The sequence below is a fragment of the Macaca mulatta genome, chromosome 4 (assembly GCF_049350105.2).
Source record: "Macaca mulatta isolate MMU2019108-1 chromosome 4, T2T-MMU8v2.0, whole genome shotgun sequence".
Lineage (NCBI taxonomy): Eukaryota > Metazoa > Chordata > Mammalia > Primates > Cercopithecidae > Macaca > Macaca mulatta.
In genome coordinates, this window is record NC_133409.1 from 40,692,580 (window position 1) to 40,719,794 (window position 27,215).

General features: G+C 38.3%; 1 long non-coding RNA gene across 2 annotated transcripts in view; it reads left to right on the plus strand.

The window, feature by feature from the left end:
• The window catches only part of LOC106998140 (uncharacterized), an 88,785-nt gene that overhangs the window by 21,384 nt on the left and 40,186 nt on the right, over positions 1–27,215 (plus strand). Inside the window, exon 1 of one of the 2 annotated variants that reach the window (XR_013416996.1) lies at positions 26,947–27,070. The exons of the other annotated variant lie outside the window; for it this stretch is intronic. This is a non-coding gene — a long non-coding RNA (uncharacterized LOC106998140). Of the gene's footprint in view, positions 1–26,946; positions 27,071–27,215 lie in introns of those variants that run through there. 2 annotated transcript variants of the gene reach the window in all.

A 27,215-nucleotide genomic window follows, 5' to 3' on the forward strand; every position in this document is an offset into this window, starting at 1 on the left:
TAAGGATGTTAAAATAGTGATTATAAATATGCTCGATATGTTCAATAAGGTAGGTAACGAGGAGATAAATAACCTAAATGGAATTTCTAAAGCTGAAAAACACAAAATCTGAAAGGGAAAATACAATTGAATGGGGCCAACAGCTGATTAAACAATGTGGAAGAAAAGATCAGCGAACTTTAGGATGTAGAAACCATCCAAAATGAAGCCTAAAGAAAAAAAAATGGTTAAGACAAATGAATCTGATATCAGTGACCTGTGGGACAATATCAAGCAGTCTAACATGTTATACATCTAATTGGAGATAAACGGGTGGGAGACAGAAAAATATTCAACAAAAAATGGCCAAATATGATTCCAATTTGATTATAAACAGAAATTTTGAAAAGAAGCCGGGGGAGGGGGGAAAAAACTTATTGTATATGGAAGAACAAGAGAATTATCACAGATTTCTTGTCAGGAACTGTGCAAACTAAAAGACAAGTTTAAAGTTCTGAAAGAAAAAAACTTGAATTTTGTATTATTGAAAATATGTTTCAAAACAAATGCAAAAGGAAAACCTTTTTACACACACACAAACACACACACATGCACACTCTCGAGACAATTTGTCACAAGTACACCTGTACAAGAAATGTTAAAGGAAGTTCTTTAGGGCAGAAAATTCATAACTGTTATTTACTTTATTCATTATACTCCTTTATAAATATTGACATTTTTCTTTATTATAGTGTATTTTTACCTTGAAATTTATTTTACCTGAAATCAATATTGCTATTTTTATTTATTTTACCTTTTTTGTCTTAATTAGCTATTGTTTTTTCTTCATTTGTAATATTTCTAATATATTTATTTAACATACCTTTTCCAAGGAGGAATAGTTTGAATGCTACTTTGTGAATTATTCTGTATGTTTGTCACTTTTTGAATTGAATTTTAAGTAACTTGAATTTAGTTATAACAAATATATTTAGTCTGTCTCCTGTCATTTTGTTTTATATTGTCTAAGGCTTCATTTTCTATGCCAATACTTTTGTATTCTAAATTTTAGAGACTATTAGTTTATGTATGTGTATGTGTGTTGCTGTTGCTAAATGGAGCATATTTTGTTTGCTTTTATAAATTGCCTACTGCATTAGAAGGCATCTGTATGGCTTAGTTCTATTAATTTACAGTCCCACCAACTATATAGGAAAGATGTACTTGCTATTGTAGCCTTAAAAATGTTTAGCCTTTAGAAGTTTTATAGTTTTAATATTTATATTACTGACTATAATCCATCATTTTGAGTTAATTTTTTAAAAGGTGAAAGGTAAAGATTAAACTTCATTTTTGCCATATGGATATACAGTTGGTCTAGTTCACTTGTTGAAAAGACTATTTTAACCCTGTTGAATTATCTTGACACTTTGATTATCTTGAAAATCAATTGACTATAGATGTGTGAGTCTATTCTGAATTCTCAGTTTGGTTCCATGGATCTATGTAAGTATTCTTATGTTGATACCATATTCTCCTGATTACTCTATCTTTATAGTAAGTCTTGAGATTAACAAGTATAAATCTTCTACTTTTCCCCATGGCTATGCTGAATCTTTTGCATTTCTACATAAATTTTAGAATCAGCTTGAAAATTTATGTCAAAAAAAGCCTGTTAGAATATTGATTAGGATTGCATTGAATCTACAGACCAATTTGGATATAATTGACCTTTTGACAATTTCAGTGTTCTAATTCATAAACACGTATGCCTTATCTATTTGTGTATATCATTTAATTTTTCTCAAGGATATTTGTATAGGTGTTGCACAAAATTTGTTAAATTTCTTCCCTGTCTCAAAGCAGAAAGTAGAAAACAATCACAGAGATGCCATTATAAAATATATAGGTATAGAAATCCTCTAAAATTCCCATTTAATTCTGTAGTTTGACCAGAGTGAAAGATGGCTATCTTGGAGAATGATGGTAGATTAATCAAGTAGTCACTCTAATAATAGCAACTGTTCCAATTACAATCTCCATATTGAAATCCTGCAAATGTTTCCTTTTTTTAAAAAAAATTTCAAAACGGAAGACACCAGCAGCATGTCTTTCACTAACTGATCCATTTAGCTCCTGGGGCAGTGATCATCTCCCCATTTTATAGGACATCATACTCATCCATTACATTGAAGATATCATGTAGATTCTTGGATAGAATAAGAAAGAGAGCACTAGGTGCCTTAGAGTACATGTTCTGCTGAAAATACAGGAGCCTGGCACTTAACTAAATTTTTTGGAACTTAGGAGCCTTGGTCAAGAAAGATAGATATCTTTACTGAAGTAACTAATTTTTTTTTTTTTTTTTTTTAAAGAGATGAGGTCTCACTTTGTCACCAAGGCTGAAGTGTAGTGGGCACAGTCATAGCTCACTGCAGCCTAGAACTCCTGGGCTCAAGTGATTCTCCCACCTCAGCCTCCTGAGTAGCTCGGACTACAGACACATGCCACCATGCTCAGCTAATTAAAATTTTTTATTTTTTATTTTTTATCTTTTTTTAGAGATTGGATTTCAACTATGTTGCTTAGGCTGGTCTTAAACTTCTGGCCCCAATAGATCCTCTCACTTAGGCCTCCCAAAGTGTTGGGATTACAGGTGTGAGCTACCATGCTCTGAAACAATGATTTGCTAAACCTTGTCCAACCTTCAATGTTTAGGGGATCTTTTAGATTTTGTAGGCAACTTATCCCATGTATAGGTGTGTGCTGCCTAATTTATTAACTGAATGACCTGAAAAGCTTCCCCATTAAGGCCCAGAACAAGGGAGGGCTCTCCTGATGACCCAGGCTGCAGTGTAAACAGCTAAACCATGTGGCTCCCGTGTTGCTTAAAGTGTCTATGGAAGATCCAAATGCTGTGGCAAGTCCTATAAGAGGATTGCAAAAGAGACTGGTACCTTTGATTTGAGATGCAGCTGGGATGGAAATTCGTCTCACTCCACTTTCTGCCTCCATCACCAAGGAAGCTGGTAATAACTTGGTTGGTCCGAATCCATGCACAGCTCAGAAGTGTGGGTGAGTTAATACCCCAAGGGAAACTTTTGACTAATTGGGGGAAGAAAGCAGATAGATAAATGCTTCTTCTGTTTTGCTCCTTCTGATAGAAAATTCGGGACATATCTGGAAACTTCTCAGGAGCCCTCAACAGAATTGTGTGTTAATGTACTATAGCCAAATACCACTAAGAACACATTTGTGGCTGAACAAGTTCGGTTCAAGGTTCATTGCAATAAGGGAGAACTCCCCTCACGGCGATCTTTAGGACATTTCTGTAAGATGGTGTTAAAAGGACGTATAGGATTTTTAGCTATGCCAGATATTTCGAGGAGAGTTCAAGAATGCAGGGCTTTGTTGTGGATTAGATGCTGTCAGGAAGTGAGGATAATTCTGACTGGGTGTCTTAAATCTTTACAAGGTGAGAAGACTAAAGTAAGGGTAAATCTAATGAAGAATCATATTAGCAAGGTTAGGGAGACGCTTGGTCATTTGTGTGGTTTGGATAATGTTGTTTTTAATCTGTTTTCAATGTGATTACAAAGTGGTATTTTTGCTCTAATTCATTACAGTTATGGTGTGGCCTTGTTGATGGTGATGTTCTAGGAAAATTGTTCATATCCAAGAGGAGAATGCTGAGACCTCCCTGTGAATGCCAGGCCAGCTCTTTGCAAAACCAAAGTCTAGTTGGTAGTTCCAGGCTATTCTTATCAGTTAAGAGCTATTTTTCTCTCTCTCAAGAACCACTGCTTTTCTGGAAGGAACAGCCTCAAGAATACCCTCTTATAATGGCTTTTCATTCTTTCTGTTGCATTCTTTCTGGCCTCTCACTCTGTCTCAGTCTATGCCTTCAACCTTCTGTAGGCATGGTAACTCAAGTTGAGATACTCTTTCAGGAACACAAACAATATTCTAAATAATATTCTCCTTTTGAAAAACAGCTGCCCATCATGAACTGTGCTATAAGATCCATCTGGCCATAAAGTCAGGGACGTGCTAACCACACTCCTTCATTAAGTGGACGTGGATATTCTCAATAGGGTTCAATAGTTCCTGAAGGCAAAAGTACCTTTCCTGAATAGGGCATTCACATGTCCAGTGTGCCTTCACTTTATTACCCTTCAGTTCGCTCCTGTGGCCTGTGGACATTTCCAGTGACTAGTTGGCTGAAGAGGTATGACTATGAGTCTGCTTTACAGATGGCTCTGCATCATATGGCATCATGTGCTATAACTGGCCAAACGAATTATGAAGAAGTTCAGTTCCATTCAGAGTTGGTTTAGAAAGGACATTCCCCAGGAGGCAGAATTTGAAACAGCAAAACTCATTTTCCTAATTGTATCTTAAGCTAAGAATATAAAGATGGGGCAAGGATGGGGAAAAGTTCAGAGCTACTTCCTTGGCAGCAGTTTTCTGTGGCATCCATGTTAGAGGACGGTATGTTGTTGACATGAGCAATGGCATTGATCAGTCTTATCCTGGGGTATGGTGTTGGAGGACTGGACACCTACATGCTCCACGTCTTTCCCAATGCCTTGGACTTACATAAACCTCTGGGATGAAACTAAAGTCCTGGAAAAAAAGAATATATGTAGGAAAACCCTGATTTCATTGAAGAAAAAATTAGAATAAACCACATTCACCACATATTGACTAATATTATGTTTTTACCACCAGAGAGGCTTGAGACAAAAAATAAGTTCAGTGATCAAGAAAACAAAGAAAATGCCGGGCGCGGTGGCTCACGCCTGTAATCCCAGCACTTTGGGAAGCCGAGGCGGGCGGATCACAAGGTCAGGAGATCGAGACCACGGTGAAACCCCGTCTCTACTAAAAAAAAAAAAAATACAAAAAATTAGCCGGGCGCGGTTGTGGGCGCCTGTAGTCCCAGCTACTCGGGAGGCTGAGGCAGGAGAATGGCGTGAACCCGGGAGGCGGAGCTTGCAGTGAGCCGAGATCGCGCCACTGCACTCCAGCCTGGGCGACAGAGCGAGACTCCGTCTCAAAAAAAAAAAAAAAAAAAAAAGAAAACAAAGAAAATATCCACTCTCAAATTTGTAGCCTGATAATTCAGACCTGTAGTTGGAAGTATTGACAGTGGCCCTCTAGATAGAGACACTAAGAGAGAGACCAGGAAACTTAGGTTACTTCAGTTTTCTTATTTGTACTGTTTTTCACACATATACCAAATTTTTTACAACAAATATGTATTACCTCTATAATCAGAAAACTATAAGCATTGCTTTAGAGGAATATCATCAAGGCAAAAACACTACTGAAAGTCAATGATGAGTATCTTTGACTAGTATTACTACGGTTATTATTATTAAATTCAACCTAATAGAAATGGTACTATACATTTACTATTATAAACTTTATCCTAATAGAATAGTTGATTAAAACACTTAAATTTATATTGGTGATATTTAATTAGCTAATAATATTTATACTATAAAATTAATGCTTCTCAGTCTTTTCACAAACTCTTAAAATATGAAACACAAAATTCTTACCTCTTGGTCATGTGAGTCATCAATGACTGTGGAAGCTACTCATGAGCTCATGCTTATTTATAATCTGGAATATGTGCTCACACAGATTATATAACATTAAGCAAGAAGCAATTCACTGGCAATGACTAATATTGGGGCAGATAGATATTTAAATGGGTTACACAGAAAATATGACTCACTTTTGTGGGCAGTGGAGGCAGGGAGGATTTGTTTTCAGCTCTAACTTCAGTCAGGAAATGTCTCTACTGTTACAAGAAAAGCTCTAGACTTACTAAAGTTAACAGCATTTATCTGAGCAAAGATTGATTCATGAATTGGTCAGCACTCAGAACCAGAAGACGTTCAGAGAACTCTGCTCTACAATGTGGGCAGTGAGTATTTATAGACAGAAGACCATGGAAGCACAGAAATAGCTGGATTGGTTACAGCTAGGCTTTTGCCTTATTTGGACGTGGTATGAACAACTGGCTGCCTGTGATTTGCTGAAGCTCTGCTGCTTGTGATTGGGTGAGATCTGGCTATTTCAACTCCTAAGTTAGATTGCCCTACAGGTTGCAGTTCTTTAGGTAGGAACTCCAAGTATAGAGACAGCCTGAGGCTAATGACCTTCTGTTTATTTAATTTAGCAGTGCCAAAAGAAGTTTCATTCTACCATATCCCCTTTCCATTACTACAGTGTATGGAAATCCACATTTGTCCCACAGAGAGAATAGGACTGGAGCAGAGCGGTCTGACCACAGTGAGAGGGCAGATCACAAGGACTGAGTAAGAGTACGGAGCTGAGTGTGTAGATGGGATTCAGAAACTTCCACAGCAATCAGCTGATACAGACTCACCACCTAATGATTCAGAAAATGAGCGATCAAAGACTAGAATGGAGGGAGAAAAAATGAAGTGTGGCAAGAACAACAAGGGGCAGTCGGATGCACAGAAAGGATCCAAAGGACATCAGCACTAATCTCTCAGTTGACACTAATGGCTATCTAGAAGCCACCTACCCCTGAGAAATTGTGAAGTACATGTATAGATCTCATGACACAAAAGAATATTTTTAGTATATTGCTGCTATAATCAATATAATTAACAGATTAACTACAAATTGGGAGCATATTGGTCACAAAACAGCTGACATTTCTTTCTGGATATGTACCAGGTAATGCTGAGCGGTTTATATGCCTTGGGTACATTTAATTCTTCCAACAACACTATGAGGTAGGTACTATTTTCCTCATTGGGAAAACTGAGGTGCAGAATGACCAAGTGACTTGCTTAAGGTTCACAGCAAATGGTTGGCAGGGCCAGATTCAGGCTGAGATATCTGACTTCAGAGTCTGAGATGTTAATTACTGCATAGACTTCCTTTCCAAACTGACTGAAGTTATCATCAAATCTCTGTGAGGAGTAACTGTTAATTTATTAAAACCTACTGTAGGTTGGGCACAGTGGCTCACGCCTGTAATCCCAACACTTAGGGAGGTCAAGGCGGGCGGATGATGAGGTCAGGAGTTTGAGACCAGCTTGACCAACATGGCGAAACCGCATCTCCACTAAAAATACAAAAAATTAGCTGGGTGTGGTGGTGTGTACCTGTAATCCCAGCTACTTGTGGGCTGAGGCAGAATAGTTTGAACCTGGGGGGTGGAGTTTGCAGTGAGCTGAGATCATGCCACTGTACTCCAGCCTGGGTGACAGAACGTGACACTGTCGCGAAAAAAAAAAAAAGGAAAAAAGAAAACCCAAAAAAACCACCTACTGTATATTCCTTAGAGTTTAGATAGTTTGAGTGGAGAAAATTTTAAGAGTGTGGATTCAGCATCTTCAACAGTATTTTTGGTTTTGTTTTCTTAAGTTATCCTATAGAATACTTTCAGGTACTGATATTTGTGGATACTTAGACCAAATGGACCATGCCAAATATTGTGCTAGAGATTCTGATCCCTGAACTAATTAGAATAGGCACTTGATTTATAATTGTGTCTTAACAACATCATTTCTCTCTTATCTTGTGTTGCCCTTTGTCATTTACTCCTCACAGGAAGAAAGAAGTACCTAAGGCCCCACCGTTAGAACCTGACTCTATGTTTCTTATGCTTCAGGCTAAGGAGGAAAACACTATATTTAAAATGCTTGCAGTATTTCTATTCTTGCAAAATACTTACTGCTCCAAGCAAGTGGGTTTTCAAATAAAATAAGAAAAGCATTCTTGTATTTTTGGTGCTTACCTTACTGCTCTATAACCCTCTCCAAGGGTATCTATTTCCAAATCGTTTCTCTCTGGGGAGGCCGTATTTCACTCTTCTACAACATAAAATACTACCACAGAGATTCTTAACAGTTGACATTTGTAGACCTTCTTGATTGAAAGGTTGTGCAGTAAATACATTTGTTTTGGAATCAAATAAATATTGTTTAAATTTGGAAATAGATACACTTGTGGAGGGTTCTAGAGCAATAAGGTAAGCACCAAAAATACAAGAATGCTTTTCTTATTCTATTTGAAAACCCACTTGCTTGGAACAGTTAAGTATTTTGCAAGAAAAAAAGTACTGCAAGCATTTTAAATACAGTGTTTTCCTCCTTGGCCTGAAGCATAAGAACCATAGAGTCAGGTTCTAATGGTGGGGCCTTAGGTACTTCTTTCTTACTGTGAGGAATAAATGACAAGGAGCAACACAAGATAAATAAACCTGTTCTAATCTAGATCTAATATGAGATAATTTATAAATGCTCTGGTTTTAATTTTAAACAAATTATTCTGCCTGACCCCATGTTTTTCATTGCACACTAACATTGATATTTGACACATCAGATTATTTGATATTCGTAACAGTTGATTCCTTTGGCTATCATGGATCATTCTTTTATTCAGTAAATATTTATTGAAAGCCTTAAATGAGCCAAACTCTATTCTGATTCTGGGAATGTAGTTGGTAACAAGATAGAAAAGATCACTGTTTTTGTGGAGTGAATATTCTCATGAGGAAAGAGAGACAGTATTCAAAATGTAAGAGGAATGTGTTAGATAGTGATGGGTGCTCTGACGACAACAAGGCAGAGTCTGACATAAGGAGGGACATGGGGGCTCCTTTGGAGTGAGTAATCCAAGAAGACTGGAATGGCACGCAGGGACCACTGCTGTAAAATCAGTGAAAGAGCATTCCACGTACAGGGAACTGACAGAGCTGTGGTCAACAACCTAGAACTAGGCTGTTTAAGGCAGAGAATGCATGAATCACAGATTGCTTTATCTAGACAAAATAATCAAAAGATATCCTGGCATTCCCCCTTCTGTTGGTGAGGCTCCAAGACCAACCTCACAAGACAAATGGGTTAACTATATACAGTTTGGTAAGACGGTTTTATTAACTACTCATAAATACGGCAGAAGCAACAGAATTGGCTTTCTTGCATAGTAAACAGGAGGCTAGTCTGTGAGTGACCTGGAGAAGCTTAGTACAGCTGTGGCCAGTTTGATAGTTAATAGGTTAATTCTGATAATTATCAGCTGAGTTGATAGTTAATCCTTTGTTGAAACCCTGGAGGAGAAAGAATGCAAAAGAGATGACATGGAAACCAGCTTCTTGTTAGCACTTGTTGCTGAGAAAACACACTGCATAACACACAGGTTAAACGCTGTTTGCTGTTCATGGGGCTTTAATTGGAAGGCCGCTCTTTTGGATGTTTATGTCACAAGTGCATTCCAGTGGCACTGGCCCAAGCTGTTATTTCCACCTTGTAGCTCATGTGGTTTTGCTATGGTGCTGATGTGCGTAAATGTGGTTGTTTCTGTGGTTTTCTTACAGGTCCTGGAGAATTGCAGATTATGCAAAAGGTTATAGGTCAGCTTATCTTTCCAGATATAGAACTAGGTAAAACTCCCCTAAAATACCGGTGCTTAGCAAAGTAACCTTGTAAGTTTACTTTGCCCTTCAATGATCAATAACAAAAACCAACCAACTAAACAAACAAAAATTAGAAATCATTAGCTTAATGATCAATCAATCATTGATTACTACTCTTGAGCTTATGGAGAAGATAACCAATATATAAAATATTCTTCAATTGTACCTGCTGCTTTTATTTCTTTTAAAAGTATTTTTTAAGCTGTTCTTTTCCTAAAGCCTGAGAATATTTTGTGCTATTTTTGATGCCAGAAAGGATAATATAATACACTATATGTCTTTAATTCATTGTAACTGGTGGAAGAAGAGAAAGAGAATTGAAACCTTATAACAGCAGAGATAAGTGATCTAAGTTGTAAATCTGTTAGTAATTTGAGAACATTTAGAAATATCTCCTGACAAGGTTAATTGAAGGAATATTCTCATGAATGCAGTAAATTAGTTGTTCCTAATCTCAAAATCTTTTAATATTCTGAAAGAAATTAAGATTTTAGTGAGAGATGTTCCCCTTTATGGGACTATTTCTTTCTTTATCTCTTTATGGCAAATTTTATCTTAAGGAACAAGGTGAATCTTTCTTGTTCTCTTTTACAGCAAAATATTTGTTTTTAAATCAAAACAAACTTACATAGAATCAATACTTTCTGTTATGAAATTATAGAATGGGAAGATGTATGGCTTATTGTGATGACCCTCAACCCTGGCTGCACATTAGAATCTCCTGGAATGGAGCTTCCACACCTTAGTGTGCTTGTGAATCATCTAGGGAGTTTATTAAAATGCAGATTTTGATTGAGGACTTCTGGGGTAGGACCTGAGAGTCTGAGTTTATAACAAACTCACAAGTGATGTTGATGCTTGATTAGCTTGTTCTTTCATTGCTATAAAGAAATACCTGAGACAGGGTAATTTATGAAGAAAAGAGTTTTAATTGGCTCCCAATTATACAGGCTTTACAGGAAGCATGATGCTGACATTTGCTCAACTTCTAGGGAGGCCTCAGGAAGCTTCCAATCATGGCAGAAGGTGAAGGGGGAGCAGGCACATCACATGGCAAAAGCAGGATCAAGTGAGAGAGAGTGGGCCAGGGGAGGTGCCACACACTTTAAAATAACCAGATCCCGTGAAAACTCACTATTACAAAGACAGCACTGAACCATGAGGGATCTGCCCCCATGATCCAAACACCTCCTACCAGGCCTCACCTCCAGCACTGGGGATTATAATTTAACTTGAGATTTGGCTGGGGACAAATATCTAAACTATATCCTGCCCTACCCCTCCCAAATCTCATGTGATTCTTACATAGCAAAATACAATTATGCCTTCTCAACAGTCCCCTAAAGTCTTAACTCATTCCAACATTAACCCAAAGTCTCATCTGAGACAAGGCAAATCCCTTCCACCTAGGAGCTTGTAAAATAAAAAATAAGTTAGTTACTTCCAAGATACAATGGGAGTATAGGCATTGGGCAAGTATTCCCATTCCAGAAGGGAGAAATTGGCCAAAATAAAGGGGCTACAGGTCCCATGAAAGTTTGAAATGCAGCAGGGCAGTTGTTACATCTTAAAACTCTAAAATAATCTCCTTTGACTTAATTTTCCACACCCAGGGCACACTGGTGCAAGTGGAGGGCTCCCAAGGCCTTGGGCAGCTCTACCCCCATGGCTTTGCAGGTTTCAGCTCCCAGGGTTGTTCTCACAGGTTGTTGAATACTTGCAGCTTTTCTAGACAGAGGGTGCAAGCTGCTAGTAGAGCTACCATTCTTGGGTCTGGATGGGGGTGGCCTCCTTCTCACATATCCACTAGGCAGTGTCCTAGTGGGGACTTTGTATGAAGGATCCAGCCCACATTTTCCCCTTGGCACTGCCCCAGTAGAGGTTCTCTCTGAGCAAGCTTCTGCCTGGAAGCTTTCTCAGACATCCCCTGAAATCTAGACAGAGTCTCCCAAGCGTTCATCACACTCTCGCTTTCTGTATATCTATAGGCTTAACACCACATGGAAGCCACCCCAAGGCTTATCTACTCCAAAGTGGCAACTGGAGCTATACCTGGGCCCCTTTGAGCCATAGCCAGAGCTGGAGCTGGAGCAACTGGATATAGGGAGCAGTGTCCCAAGGCTGTGCAGGGCAGCAGGTCCCTGGGCCTGGCCCACATAACCATTCTTCCCTTCTAGGCCTCTGGGCCTGTGATGAGAGGGGTTGCTGTGAAGTTCTCTGAAATGCCTTTGAGGCTTTTTTCTTATTGTATTGGCTATCAGCACCTGGCTCCCTTTTAATTATGCAACTTTTTAATTTTGCATAAAATTAAACCAGCAAGTAGTTGCTCCATAGCCTGCTTGAATTCTCCCCAGAAAGCTTTTTCTTTCTCTGCCACATGGCCAGGTTGTAAATTTTTCAAACTTTCATGCTCTGATTTCCTTTTAAATATTAGGTTGATGCCAAACAATCACAGTTTGCAAAAATGATTACTTTTAATTGCAAAAACTGCAATTGCTTTTGCACCAACCTAATATAAATTCCAACTTTAGGTCATTTTTTTGCACCCACATCTGAATGTAGGCTGTTAGAAGCAGCCAGGCCATGTCTTGAATACTTTGCTGCTTAGAAATGTTCTCTTCCAGATATCTTAAACCATCCCTTTTTAGTTCAAACTTCCACAGATCCCTAGAGTATAAATGGAATGCAGCCAAGCTCTCTGCTGGGGCATAACATGCATGACCTTTGCTACAGTTCCCAATAAGTTCCTCTTTTCCATCTGAGACCTTGACAGCCTGGCCTTCACTGTCCATATCTCTGTAAGCATTTTGGTCATGACCTTTAACCAATCTCTCAGAAATTCCAAACTTCCCCTTATCTTCCTGTCTTCTTCTGAGCCCTCCAGACACTTCTGACCTCTGCCTTGTTACTCAGTTCCAAAGTTCCTTCCACATTTTCAGTTATCTTTATAGTAATACTCCTCTCCTGGTACCAATTTTCTTTATTAGGCCATTCTTGCCTTGCTATAAAGAAATACCTGAGACTGGGTAATTTATTTATTTATTTTTTTAAAAAGAGGTTTAATTACCTCATAGTTCTGCAGGTTTTAGAGGAAACATGGCACTGGCATCTGCTTAGCTTCTAGGGAGGCCTCAGGAAGCTCATAGTCATGGTGGAAGGTGAAATGGGAGCAAGTGGGTCACATGGTGAAAGCAAGGGCAAGTGAGAAACAGAATAGGTAGGAAGGTGCCACACACTTTGAAATGACCAGATCTCACAAGAACTCACGCGACTATTGTGAAGAGATCACCAAGCCATAAAGGATCCACCCCCATGATTCAAACATCTCCCACCAGGTTCCATCTCCAGCACTGTAGATTACAATTCAACGTGAGATTTGGGCAGGGACAAATATTCGAACTATATCATGTAGGCTTTACAGGAAGCATGGTGCTGGCATCTGCTTTCTAAGGAGGTCTTGGGAGCTTTCAATCATGGCAGAAGGTGAAAGAGGGAGCAGACGCATCACATGGCAAAATCGGGAGCAAGCATTAGAGAATGGTGGCGGTGGGGGGCACACACTTTTAAATGACCAGATCTTGTGAGAAAGCACTATCATAAAGACAGCACCACGCAGTGAGGGATCTGCCCCCATGATCCAAACTCCTCCCACCAGACTCTACCTCCAACATAGGGGATTATAATTTAACATGAGGTATGAGCAGGGAGAAATATCCAGACTCTATCAATGCTGTTGGTCTGTGGACCATAATTTGAATAGTGAGGAGAGAGAGCTTTTAGAAATTTCCAATACAAAGGCCAAGACACCCATATATTTGGATTCATTATATCTAACATGGGGTCCAGAAATCTGCATGTTAACAGAAACAACATGTGATTCTAATGCATATAATCCACAGATGGAAGTTTGGTCTAGCTAGAAGGCAGTACCAGCCCTGATTGTGTTCAGGATTAGAATTCCATGCAAATCATTAAGGCTGTAATTCCTGTGCCTCTGTAGTCTTAATATTTTTATAGTAGCTGCTGCTGTAAAAAAAAAACCACTATTCTGGGCATTCAGGAAAGAACACTATTATTGTATGAACTTAGTGAAGTGATGTGGGAATTTTGAGTGTATGCACAATCATAAGGTTGTGGTTCATAGCTATTAATTGAATCTTTCTTAATATTTTTTTATTTGTATAAATTTATGGCATACAAGTGTAATTTTGTTACATGGATAGATTGTATATCGGTGATATCAGGGTTTTTAGGATATCCATCACCTGAATAACGTACATTGCATCCACTAAGTAATCTCCCATCATCCACCCACCCTTCCATCTCCCCACCCTTTATGTCTCCATTGTCTATCATTCCACACTCTATGTCCACGTGTACACATTGTTTAGCTCCTACTTATAAGTGAGAACATGCTGTCTTGCTACCAATTAATTTTTTCTTTAAGAATTTTTCAGTTTTTACTTTAGATACGTGTGCAGGTTTATTATATTGCATGAGGCTAAGGTTTGGAGTATGGATCCTGTGACTCAGGTAGTGAGCATTTTACCCAGTGGGTAGTTTTTCAACCCCCATTCCTCCTCCTCCCTTCCCACCTCTAGTAGTCTACACTTTCTGTTTTTTCCAAATTTATGCCCATGTGTGCTCAATGTTTAGTGTCCACTTATAAGCAAGAATACGTGGTGTTTGGTTTTCTGTTTCTGCATTTGTTTGCTTAGGATTATGACCTCCAGCTGCATTCAAGTTGCAGTAAAGGACATGATTTCATCCTTTGTATGGCTGTGAAGTATTACATCATGTATATGTCCACATTTTCTTTATCCAGTCTACCACTGATGGACACCTGAGTTGATTCCATGTCTTTGTTATTGTGAATAGCACAGCAATGAACACATGAGTGCATGTGTCTTTTTGGTAGAATGATTTATTTTTCCTTGAGTATATCTAGTAATTGGATTGCTGGATTGAATGGTAGCTCTGTTTTAAGTTCTTGGAGAAATCTCCAGACTGCTTTCCACAGTGGCTGGACTAATTTGCGTTCCTACCAAGAGCGTATAAGCATTCCCTTTTCTCTGCAGCCTCACCAGTGTATGTTGTTTTTTGACTTTTTAATAAGAGCCATTCTAACTGAGTGAGATGGTATCTTATTGTGTTTTCATTTGCATTTCTCTGATGATTTGTAGTGCCGAGCATTTTTCCATATATTTATTGGCTACTTGAATGTTTTCCTTTAAGAAGTGTTTGTTCATATCCTTTGCCGTTTTTTTAAAATGGGGTTGTATTTTTTTTTGCTTGTTGATTTAAGTTCCCTATAGATTCTGTTAATAGACCTTTGTCAGATGCATAGTTTGTGAATATTTTCTCCCATTCTGTAAGTTGTATGTTTACTCTGTTAATAGTTTCTTTTGCTTTGCAGAAGCTCCTTAGAAATAAGAAATGTTGCCAATTAAATCATGAGATACTAATTATTAGAAGACTAAATCTAATTTTAAGGATGTTAAAACAATTTTAAATGTGCCCTGGAGTCAATGAAATATATTATTCAATTGTGGAAATTCTCTGTACACAGAACAGTTCAGGAACACAAAGTTGTCTAAAGAGAGTTTGGATTTTTATATGGCTCACCTATTTTTTATTATAATGTTTCTCATATGGACAATGTATAGTCAAGGTGAAAAGACAGTTCTAATTCTGTTCAGGGAGAAAAATAGTAGAAATTAGAGTTTCCTCCATTCTGTTCTGTATTACTATTTAAATTTGCTTTGTTAGAGGCTTAAAGTTTAACTTCACAAACATACAAGCTCATAGTTTCTTGTTAAATAATAACATTTGAATTGTATAAATATATTATTGTATTTATTAACTTATAAACTATATTAGCAACTAGAAAGAAATAAAAAATATGACTTAGGATATTTTACACATTTGCTTACATTCTTTATGCAACCCAAATGCTCATCTCTTTTTAACATTAGTGATGACAGTGGGTGGACAGTGGGTGGATCTGAATTTTTAAAGTTATTCTCTAGCAACTAGAGGAAAAATCTTACTAAAATATATAGGCTAGAAGCTCTTGATTGAGAAGACAGAGTATTATTAAGCGTTCTGAAAGAAGAGCTTTTCATTATTCACCAGCAGCTTTTACTATCTAAAATAGAATTATATAAATTTGTAAAATTTTTCACCAAAAGCTTCATCTACTTGTAAATAAAAAATCCTTTCAATTTTTGGCCAGGTGCAGTGTCTTACACCTATAATCCCAGCACTTTGGGAAGCTGAGGTAGGTGGATCCTTTGAGCCCAGGAGTTCTAATCTAGCTTGGGCAACCTGGCAAAACCCCATCTCTACAAAAACTACACACACACAAAAAATAGCTGGACACGGTGGTGTATGCCTATAGTCCCCGCTATTTGGGAGGCTGAGGTGGGAAGAACACGGGCTCTGAAGTTCAAGGCTATACTGAGCTGTGATTATGCCACTGTGCTCCAGCCTGGACAACAGAACAAGACCTGTCAATAAATAAATAAATAAATAAATAAATAAATAAAACTTCTGTCAATTTTGGATAGGTATAAACATCATGAAGAATAGTTTGAAAATTTACAACTGAGAAGTTGCTGAAAATCCTTGATCAAATCTCTACTTGCAGTTTCTGCACAAAAGCTTTTGAGAATATATGCAATGCAAAATAAAGCATTCCATATTTTAAAAGAAAAATCTTTTCTTTCTTAACTATGTATAATTTTTTTATTTGAGAGAAGTTTCTCAAATATGATATAGTTGCTTACTCAAGAGAATCAATAAAAAATCTACTGAATAAATAACACAGTTTAATAAAATGGTTAGTTACGACATCATTGCCTTCCTCATACAAAGAATGACCTGTTAGAAATTCTAATAAAAAAGATTCCTCTTGTAGTAACAACAAAAATTTTAAAATGCCTAAGAACAAATTTTAGTAGAGATATAAAGGCCCTATAGGGTTAAAAAATCCAAAATGTTAATAATGAGATTATAATACTTGAATAATTTTAAAAAATACTTTTAATTTTTCCATAGGTTATTGGGGTACAGGAGATATTTAGTTACATAAGTTCTTTAATGGTGATTTGTGAGATTTTGGTCCACCCATCACTCGAGCAGTATACACTGCACCCTATTTATAGTCTTTTATCCCTTCTCCCCTCCCACCTTTCCCCCTCAAGTCCCCAAAGTCCATGGTATCATTCTTATGCCTTTGCGTCCTCATAGCTTAGCTCCTACACATCAGTGAGAACATACGATGTTTGTTTTTTTATTCCTGAGTTATTTCACTAAAATAATAGTCATCAGTCTCATCCAGGTTGCTGCAAATGCCATTAATTCGTTCCTTTTGATGGATGAGTAGTATTTCATCATATGTGTGTGTGTGTGTGTGTGTGTGTATATATGGTTTCTTTATCCACTTGTTAATCGATGGGAATTTGAGTTGGTTCCATGATTTTGCAACTGCGAATTGTGCTGCTATAAACGTGCACGTGCAAGTATCTTTTTCATATAATGAATTCTTTCCCTCTGGGTAGATACCCAGTAGAGGAACTGCTGGATCAAATTGTAGTTCTACTTTTAGCTCTTTAAAGAATCTCCATACTGTTTTCCACAGCGGTTGTATTAGTTTACATTCCCACCAGCAGTGTAGGAGTGTTCCTTGATCACTGCATCCATGCCAACATCTATTGTTTTTTGATTTTTTGATTATGGCCATTCTTGCAGGAGTAAGGTGTTATCACATTGTGGTTTTGATTTGCATTTCCCTGATCATTAGTGATGTTGGGCATTTTGTCATATGTTTGTTGGCCATTTGTACATCTTCTTTTGAGAATTGTCTATCCATGTCCTTAGCCTACTTTTTGATGGGATTGTTTGTTTTTTTCTTGCTGATTTGTTTGAGTTTATTGTGATTCTGGATATTAGTCCTTTGTCAGATGTATAGGTTGTGAAGATTTTTTCCCACTCTGTGCGTTGTCTGTTTACTCAGTTTTTGCTGTGCTAAAAAGCTCTTTAGCTTAATTAAGTCCCAGATGTTTATCTTTGTTTTTATTGTATTTGCTTTTGGGTTCTTGATCATGAAATCTTTGCCTAAGCCAATGTCTAGAAGGATTTTTCTGATATTATCTTCTAGAATCTTTATAGTTTATAGTTTTATAGTTATACTTAAGTCCTTAATTCATCCTGAGTTGATTTTTGTATAAGGCGAGAGATGAGGATCCAATATCATTCTCCTATATGTAGTTAGCCAATTATCCCAGCACCATCTGTTGAAAAGGGTGTCCCTTCCCCACTTTATGTTTTTGTTTGCCTTGTTGAAGATCAGTTGGCTGTAACTATTTGGGTTTATTTCTGGGTTCTCTATTCTGTTCCATTGGTCTATGTGCCTATTTTTATACCAGTGCCATGCTGCTTTGGTGACTATGGTCTTATAGTATAGTTTGAAATCAGGTAGTGTGATGCTTCTAGATTTGTTCTTTTTGCTTAGTCTTGTTTTGGCTATGTGGGCTCTTTCTTTGTTCCACATTAATTTTAAAATAGTTTTTTCTGGCCAGGTGCAGTGGCTCACACCTGTAATCCCAGCACTTTGGGAGGCTGAGGTGGATGGATCACCTGAGGTCAGGAGTTTGAGACCAGCCTGGTCAACATGGCAAAACCCTGTCTCTACTAAAAATACAAAAATTAGCCAGGCATGGTGGTGGGCACCTGTAATCCCAGCTACTGGGGAGGCTGAGGCAGGAGAATAGCTTGAACCCAGGTGCCAGAGATTGCAGTGAGTTGAGATCACACCATTGCACTCCAGCCTGGGTGACAAGCATGAGACTCTGTCTCGAAAAAACAAAACAAAACAAAACAAAACACCAAAAAGAATAGTTTTTCGAATTCTGTAAAGAATGATGGTGGTATTTTGATAGGGGTTGCGTTAAATTTGTAGATTGCTTTTGGCAGTATGGTCATTTTCACAATATTGATTGTACCCATCCATGAGCATGTGATATATTTCCATTTGTTTGTGTTATCTATGAATTTTTTCAGCAGTGTTTTATAGTTTTCCTTGTAGAGGTCTTTTGCCACTTGGTTAGGTATATTTCTAAGTGTGTGTGTGTGTGTGTGTGTGTGTGTGTGTGTGTGTGTGTTTGCAGCTATTGTAAAAGGGGTTGAGTTCTTGATTTGATTCTCTGCTTGGTTGCTGTTGGTGTATAGGAGAGCTACTGATTTGTGTATGTTAATCTTGTATCCAGAAACTTTGCTGAATTCTTTGATCAGTTCTAGGACCTTTCTGGAGGAGTCTTTAGGGTTTTCGAGGTAAATGATCATTCATCAGTAAACAGTGACAGTCTGACTTCCTGTTTACCAATTTGGATCCCCTTTATTTCTTTCTCTCATCTGATTGCTCTGGCTAGGACTTTCAGTAGTGTGTTGAAGAGGAGTGATGGGAGTGGGCATCCTTGCCTTGTTCCAGTTATCAGAGGAAATGCTTTCAACTTTTCCCCATTCAGTATTATGTTGGCTCTGGGTATGTCATAGTTTTATTTACATTGAGGTATATCCCTTGTATGCCGATTTTGCTGAGAGTTTTAAGAATTTTAATCATAAAAGGATGCTGGATTTTGTCAAATGCTTTTTCTGCATTTATTCAGATGATCATATGATTTTTGTTTTTAATTCTGTTTATGTGGTGTATCACATTTATTGACTTGCACGTGTTAAACTATCCCTGCATTCCTGGTATAAAATCCACTTAATCATGGCGGATTATCTTTTTGACATGTTGTTGGATTTGGTTAGCTACCATTTTGTTATGGATTTTAGCATCTGTGTTCTTCAGGGATGTCTTCAGGGTCTGTAGTTTTGTTTTTTTTTTTTTTTTTGGTTATGTCCTTCCCTGGTGTTGGTAGTAGGGTGATGCTGGCTTCATAGAATGAATTAGAAAGAGTTCCCTGTTTATCTTGTGAAATAGTGTCAATAGGATTGGTACCAATTCTTCCTTGAATGTCTGGTAGAATTCTGCTGTGAATTCATCTGGCCCTGGACTTTCTTTTGTTGGTAATTTTTAAATTACCATTTCAATCTTGCTTCTTGTTATTGGTCTGTTTAGGGTATCTAATTCTTCCCGATTTAAGCTTGGAGGTTTCTATTTTTCTAGGAATTTATTCATCTCTTCTAGGTTTTCCAATTTATGTGCATAAAAGTAGGTCATAGTAGCCTTGAATGATCTTTTGTATTTCTGTGGTGTCAGTTGTAATATTTCCTATTTTGTTTCTTATTGAGGTTATTTGGATTTTCTCTCTTCTTTGTTGATCTTGCTAATGATGTATCATTTTTATTTATCTTTTCAAAGAACCAGCTGTTTGTTTCATTTATCTTTTATATTTTTCTTGTTTCAATTTCATTTAGCTCTGCTCTGATCTTGGTTATTTTCTTTCTTCTGCTGGGTTTTGATTTGGTTTGTTCTTGTTTCTCTAGTTCCTTGAGGTGTGACCTTAAAATGTCAGTTTGTGCTCCTAGAGTCTTTTTGATGTAGGCATTTAGGGCTATGAACTTTCCTTTTAGCACTGCCTTTGCTGTATCTCAGAGGTTTTGATAGATTGTGTCACTATTGTCATTCAGTTCAAAGAATTTTTAAATTTCCATCGTGATTTTGTTTTTGACCCAATGATCATTCAGGAGCAGGTTATTTAATGCAGTTGTTGAATGAAATGTTCTGTATATATTTGTTAAATCCATTTGTTCCAAGATATGGTTTAAATCCATTGTTTCTTTGTTGACTTCCTGTCTTGATGACCTGTCTAGTGCTGTCAGTGGAGCACTAAAGTACCCCACTATTTTTGGGTTGCTGTCTTTCTCATTTTTTAGGTCTATTAGTAATTGTTTTATAAATTTGGGAGCTCCAGTGTTAGGTGCATATATGTTTAGGATTGTGATATTTTCATGTTGGACAAGGCCTTTTACCATTATATAATGTCCCTCTTTGCCTATTTTTTCACTGCTGTTGCTTTAAAGTTGGTTTTGTCTGATATAAGAATAGCTACCCCTGCTCACTTTTGGTGTCCATTTGCATGAAATGCCTTGTTCCACCCCTTTACTTTAAGTTTGTGTGAGTCCTTATGTGTTAGGTGAGTCTCTTGAAGGCAGCAGATAATTGATTGGTGAATTCTTATCCATTCTGCAGTTCTGTACCTTTTAAGTGGAGCATTTAGGCCATTTACATTCAATGTTAATATTGAGATGTGAGTTACCATTCCATTCATCGTGCTATTTGTTGCCTGTATACCTTGGTTTTTTGTTTTTGCTTTTTAAATTATATTTTTGTTTTATAGGTCCTGTGAGATTTATGCTTTAAAGAGGTTCTGTTTTGATGTGTTTCCAGGATTTGTTTCAAAATTTAGAGATCCTTTTAGCAGTTCTTTTAGTGTTGGCTTGGTAGTGGCAAATTCTCTCAGCATTTGTTTGTCTGAAAAAGACTGTATCTTTTCTTCATATATGATGTTTAATTTCACTAGACACAAAATTCTTGGCTGATACTTGTTTTGTTTGAAGAGGCTGAAGACAGGGCCCCAATCCCCTCTAACTTGTAGGGTTTCTGCTGAGAAATCTGCTATTAATCTGATAGATTTTCCTTTATTGGTTACCTGGTGCTTTTATCTCACAGCTCTTAAGAGCCTTTCCTTTGTCTTAACTTTAGACAACCTGATGACAATGTGCCTAGGTGATGATTTTTTTTGCAATGAATTTCCCGGGTGGTTTTCAGGGCTTCTTTTATTTGGATGTCTAGGTCTGTAGCAAGGCTGGGCCGTTTTCCTCTATTATTCCCCTAAATATGTTTTCTAAATTTTTTATTTCTCTTCTTTCTCAGGAACAGTGATTATTCTTAGGTTTGGTTGTTTAACATAATCCTAGACTTCCTGGAATATTTTCTTATTCTTTTTTCTTTGTCTTTATTATATTGGGTTAATTCAAAGATCTTTGAGCTCTGAATTTCTTTTTTTCTAGTTGTTCAATTCTATTGCTGAGACTTTCCAGAGCATTTTGCATTTCTATACGTGTATCCAATGTTTCCTTAAGTTTTTATTGTTTTTTTCTTTATGCTATAAATTTCCTTGAATATTTCTCCCTTCACTTCTTTTATGGTTTTTTGGATTTCCTTGCACTGGGCTTTGCCTTTCTCTGGTGCCTCCCTGATTAGCTTAATAACTAACCTTCTGAATTCCTTTTCAGGTAAATCAGGGATTTCTTCTTGGTTTGGATCCATTGCTGGTGAGCTAGTGTGATTTTGGCGGGTGTTAAAGAGCCTTGTTTTGTCATATTACCAGAGTTGCTTTTCTGTTTTCTTCTCATTTGGGTAGCTCATCAGAGGGAAGATCTAGGGCTGAAGGCTGCTTTCAGATTCTTTTGTCCTACGAGGTGTTGCCTGGATGTAGTACTCTCACCCTTTTCCTATGGGTGTGGCTTCCTGAGCCGAGTTGTAGAGATTGTTATTTCTCGCGGCCGGGCGCGGTGGCTCAAGCCTGTAATCCCAGCACTTTGGGAGGCCGAGACGGGCGGATCAGGAGGTCAGGAGATCGAGACCATCCTGGCTAACACGGTGAAACCCCGTCTCTACTAAAAAATACAAAAAACTAGCCGGGCGAGGTGGTGGGCGCCTGTAGTCCCAGCTACTCCGGAGGCTGAGGCAGGAGAATGGCGGGAACCCGGGAGGCGGAGCTTGCAGTGAGCTGAGATCCGGCCACAGCACTCCAGCCTGGGCGACAGAGCGAGACTCTGTCTCAACAAAAAAAAAAAAAAAAAAAAAAAAAAAGAGATTGTTATTTCTCTTCTGGGTCTAGCCACCAATATGTCTTCCAAGCTGTGGGCTGGTACTGGGGATTGTCTGCATAGAGCCTGTGATGTGACCTCTCTATGGGTCTCACAGCCGTGCATACCAGTGCCTCTTCTGGTGGAGGTAGCAGCGGGGTGAAATGGACTCTGTGAGGGCTCTTAGCTTTGATGGTTTAATGCTCTATTTTTGTGCTGGTTGGCCTCTGAGGCCAGGAGGTGGCGCTTTCCAGAGAGCATTAGCTATAGTAGTATGGAGAGGAACTGGCAGTGGGCCAGACCCTTGAGCTCCCAAGAGTATATGCCCTTTCTCTTCAACTACCAGGGTGGGTAGTAAAGGACCATCCGATGGGGGCAGGGTAGGCATGTCTGAGCTCAGACTCTCCTTGGGCAGGTCTTGCTACGGCTGCTGTAGGGGATGGGGATGAGATTTCCAGGTCAATAAAATTGTGTAGCTAGGAGGATTATGGCTGCCTCTGCTGAGTCATGCAGGTTGTCAGGGAACTGGAGGAAAGCCAGCCGTGATAGGCCTCACCCGGCTCCCATGCAATCTGAAGGGCCAGTCTCACTCCCACTGTGCCCCCGATAGAGCACTGGGTCTGTTTCCAGGCAGTGGGCAAGCAGACCCGAGAGCTTGCCCCAGGCTACCTGCCTCCAAACTGCAAAAGAAAAGGGGGCTTCTCAACTGGTTCAAATTGTTACGAAGTTCAGCTGGAGACTTCCTTCTCCCTGTGGCATTTACCTGGTGCCTCTGGACCCTCTCCCAAAATATCCCTGTGATGGTTCCATGGCCTTTCCTGCTGCTTCCTCTACCCCTGTATTTCACTCGGCTCTCTAAATTGATTCAGCTCCAGTTAAGGTTGGAATCTTCTCCCACAAACTAGACTTTTAGTTTCCCCGGTGGGGGTGTGAGTTTAGGGGTGGAGGATCTCCCTTTCCCACTTCCGCAGTTTGGGAACTCACAGGATGTGGGGTGACTTCTGGGTCCTGCAGGAGCAGTCTGCTTCCTTCAGAAGGTCTGTGGGTCCTCTTGGGTTTCCTGATTTATTCCTGCAGTCATTCTGGAGCTGAAACTCATGACGTGAGCCTCCGCATGCTGCTCTATCCGTGAGAGTCCGAGCTGCAATCTAGCCCTGCCTCCCATCTGCCATGATGATTCTAGGTATAGGCATATCTAATACCTGAATCATTTAGCATATATGTCATATCTCTAGATGAGAAGACTAAATATCATAAAATACCTACTTTCTCTAAGTTAATCAGATACAAATGATTTTTTTCCCAAAACTCAAATGCTTTTAAAATTAATTTGCAAGAGTAGATTTCTAAAATGTCATACACAATTTTTTAATTAAAACAAATAATTGATGTGGACTCCCTCATTAAAATTTAAAATTGCATAAAGCTTATCTGATAAAAAATAACTCACAGGGGCGCTTGCATAGAAAAAGACTAATAACTCAGTGACACACAATATATAGGAACAAATGCAAGTATTTTGGGATAATTTAGTACATGATGCACATATTATTTAAAATTGGTGGAAGGAAGATTAATTATTCAGCAGGTGATATTAGAATAACTGGCTATTAGAAATAACGTTCAATATTATACTTTGTATTTTTACTACAAAATATATTCCAGATACAATGAATATTTAAGTGTAAAACCAGAAACAATGTAAGTATTAAAAGACAATATAGGTGAATATTTTTAAAATCTAGGGACAGGAGGAAGGTCTTTCAAAGTAGGTGATCAAGGACAAAGTTAATAAAAATATTGATAGATTTAATTAAATGATTTTGTAATCTTTGCACTAAAATCAGCATATGAGGATAAAACACAAATAATATGCTAAGAAAATATTTCAGGATATATAATAGATGAGATGTGTCATTAATAGGAGTTATTAAAAATCAATAATAAAGTTTACAATTCTAACAAAAATGATCAGTGGCATGAGCAGGGAAGGCATAAAATAAATGTAGAGGCACAAAACCATAAAAAATCACCAAATACGCTGAAATTAGCAGAGATCTTGTGTCTGTTAGCTATTTTTGTGTAACAAACATTCCCAAAATTCAATGGTTAAAACAGCAATTATTTGTTATAATAATGTACATGTCTTTTTGTTGTCTGAGGGTTTGTCGGCTGCTTTAGGATGAGCTTAACTGTGCTGGCTCTTGCTTCTGTATGCAGGCTGGGATCTATCTCTAAGCTGGACTTGCCTGGAACAGTTTAGCTGGAGCATTCCTGCTCCATTTGTCTTTCATAGTCTGCTAGGGCTCCATGTATCTCTCATCCTTTTTCTGGGACCAATGGGCCAGCCCAAGTATGTCCTTCTTGTGGCAATGGCAGAAGTACAAGAGTGCAAGCCTAGCTGGACAAGTGTTTCTTAAGCTTCTGCTTGTGTCACATCTGCTAACATCCCATTGGCTAAATGGCAATTACATGACCAAACTTAGAATCAAGGGGAAAGGAAATATATCTTGTCTTTTAATAGGATGAACTAAAAAGTCATATGGTAAAGGACATGGATACAGGCAAGGGCCAAGATTTGGGGCCATTAATACAATATACCAGATGCCATCTTTTGCACATTGGTTAGTAGAAGCTTTTTTTTACCTTGCTTATAATAGTCAGTGTTGTCAAGAGGGTTAGGAAACGAGTACTCCCACACACTGCTGAAGGTGGGAGTCTAAATGGCTAATTGGAGTGACCATTTGAGAGTGTGTTTCAAAATTTTATTAAAGGTGTGTGTTTTTGGCTCAATACTTCCATTTTTAAGAATTTACTACAGGAAAACAATTAGGCAAAAGTGCAAAGGTTGTACAAGTATAAACCTGGCTAATAGAGAGCCAGTTGTCATGGCAGCATCTGCCTGCAAAGAGGAGCACCCCATTCTGGGGCCTCCTCTCTACTGAGAGCTGCACAGATGACGGGACAACCAGCTGCAGAGAGGAGCTGCCCTCTCTGCTGATACCTGAATACTTGTCAGGATGACTTGCCTAGCAGAAAGGAGCAACCCTCTCTACTAGAAGCTGAACACATGTTGGGGAAGCCCTAGCTGTGGAAAGGAGCTGCCCTCTGAGGGTTTCCTCTGAGCTGTTCTATTGCCCAGTAAAGCTCCTCTTCATCTTGCTCACCCTACACTTGTCTGCATTCTTCTTGGGTGTAAGACAAGAACTCGGGACCCACAGAATGAGGCTAAAAGAGCCATAACACAAACAAGGCTGAGATATGCCCCATTGCTCACCACACTGCAAGCAAAGAGAAGGAAACAAGAGCTGCAGCCTTTCAGAGAGCCCAGATCTGGGAGCTCCCCAAGCCAGGGCTGTGACTCCCTCTTTGGGTTCCCAGCATTTCCAAGCTACTGGGCACCACCGTGTTCCCTGGTGCCAGCTGCGGAAGCTGCTTTCAGTGCACCTGGTCCAGCTGCAGCCTTGTGGACAGCAGACGCTCGTGCTGGCACCTGGAGCTTCCTGCCCTGCTGCAGCAGCTGGCATGTCTGACTGCACAGTGGCTGGACCTCATGCTCACTCACACATCCCTTGTACTCCAAACAGTCTCCCTTGGCAGGTGTGGGATCCAGGCTGGTAGTGTGAGCCGAGCACAGCCTGCCAGGCCAAGTGGGCGGAATGAGCCCAGTGGGCCTAAGTGAAACTCAAGGCAAAGGCACCACCGGCCACAGAGGTTTCTGGCCAAAAAAGTGACACCCCAAAGGTCCTGTAACAGTTGTACATGTAAGGCTATACTTTTTTAAAAAGTTGACATCAATTTTGATCGATTGATTGATATTTCAGCCTGTTATATATTTTAAATATCACCTCTGAGTTCAATGGTATTAGTCACTAGATTGTTTATAATAGTAAACGTTTGGAAAATTTCTAAGTTCCATTAATACAAAATTGATAAACATAAATGTTGGTACATCCACACAATGGGTTGCTATACAACTGTTAAGATAATGATGCTTGTATTTATTGTCATGAAAGAAATCCATGCCATAATGATTAAATGTAAGGTAGGTGCTTGTTTCAATAATATATATGATTGTATGTTCATTAAATATATGAAAAAGTATTTATCAGGGTATTTTTATGTTGAAAATTATGGGTGATTTTATTTTCTTATTATGCTTTTAATGTTTTATTCATAGTATCATGAATTAGCAGGCACTTTTTATGACCATTAAAAGACAGAACGTCTACTTCTATTTTTAAAAAGTGATATTGAGAGTTTAATTGTAATTAGTTTCAAGGAAAGTTTATGAGTAACAATACTGTATGTTACAAAGTCAAAACATTCCATGGAAAAATAGCTATGAGTCTTAAAGGAAAGACTTCTCTAGTCATATCATAAATGATGTCTGTTTTCCTTTTGAGCAAAGAGACACAGCTCAAAATTAATAGGGGAAACTCAAATGTATAGAAAATAGAATATGAGTAAGAAAGGCATGGATACTTTTACACTGTTTATATACATATATACAGCTAGTCATGCTTTCTGTAAAAAGAGTGCTTGCTTGGTTCTGTAAAAGGAGGAAATATTTCAGAGTTTATGGCAGAATCATTTTGGAGGTACAGAGGGTTGGTTTGGAAAGGATTACACATTTGCCATACTTTCTTTCATGCTTAATAAAAAAAAGTGATTCTGATCTGATGAATGGAACATTGTTAGAAGTCAGAAAATATTACTGTTTCTCATTATACTTTTCATTTGTCACACGACTTTAATGAAGGATCCTGCTCTTAGCATGAGAGTCATTAGCAACCAAAGGTATGTAGAACGTTTCCTTTTTAATGCAGACATTTAACAAACTAATGAATACTAAAAATAAAACTCTCTAAAAATCATTTTGCTTATACACTGTGAGGATCTGCTAAATCTTTTCTGCTTTTGAATACACAGTAAGAAAATTAAT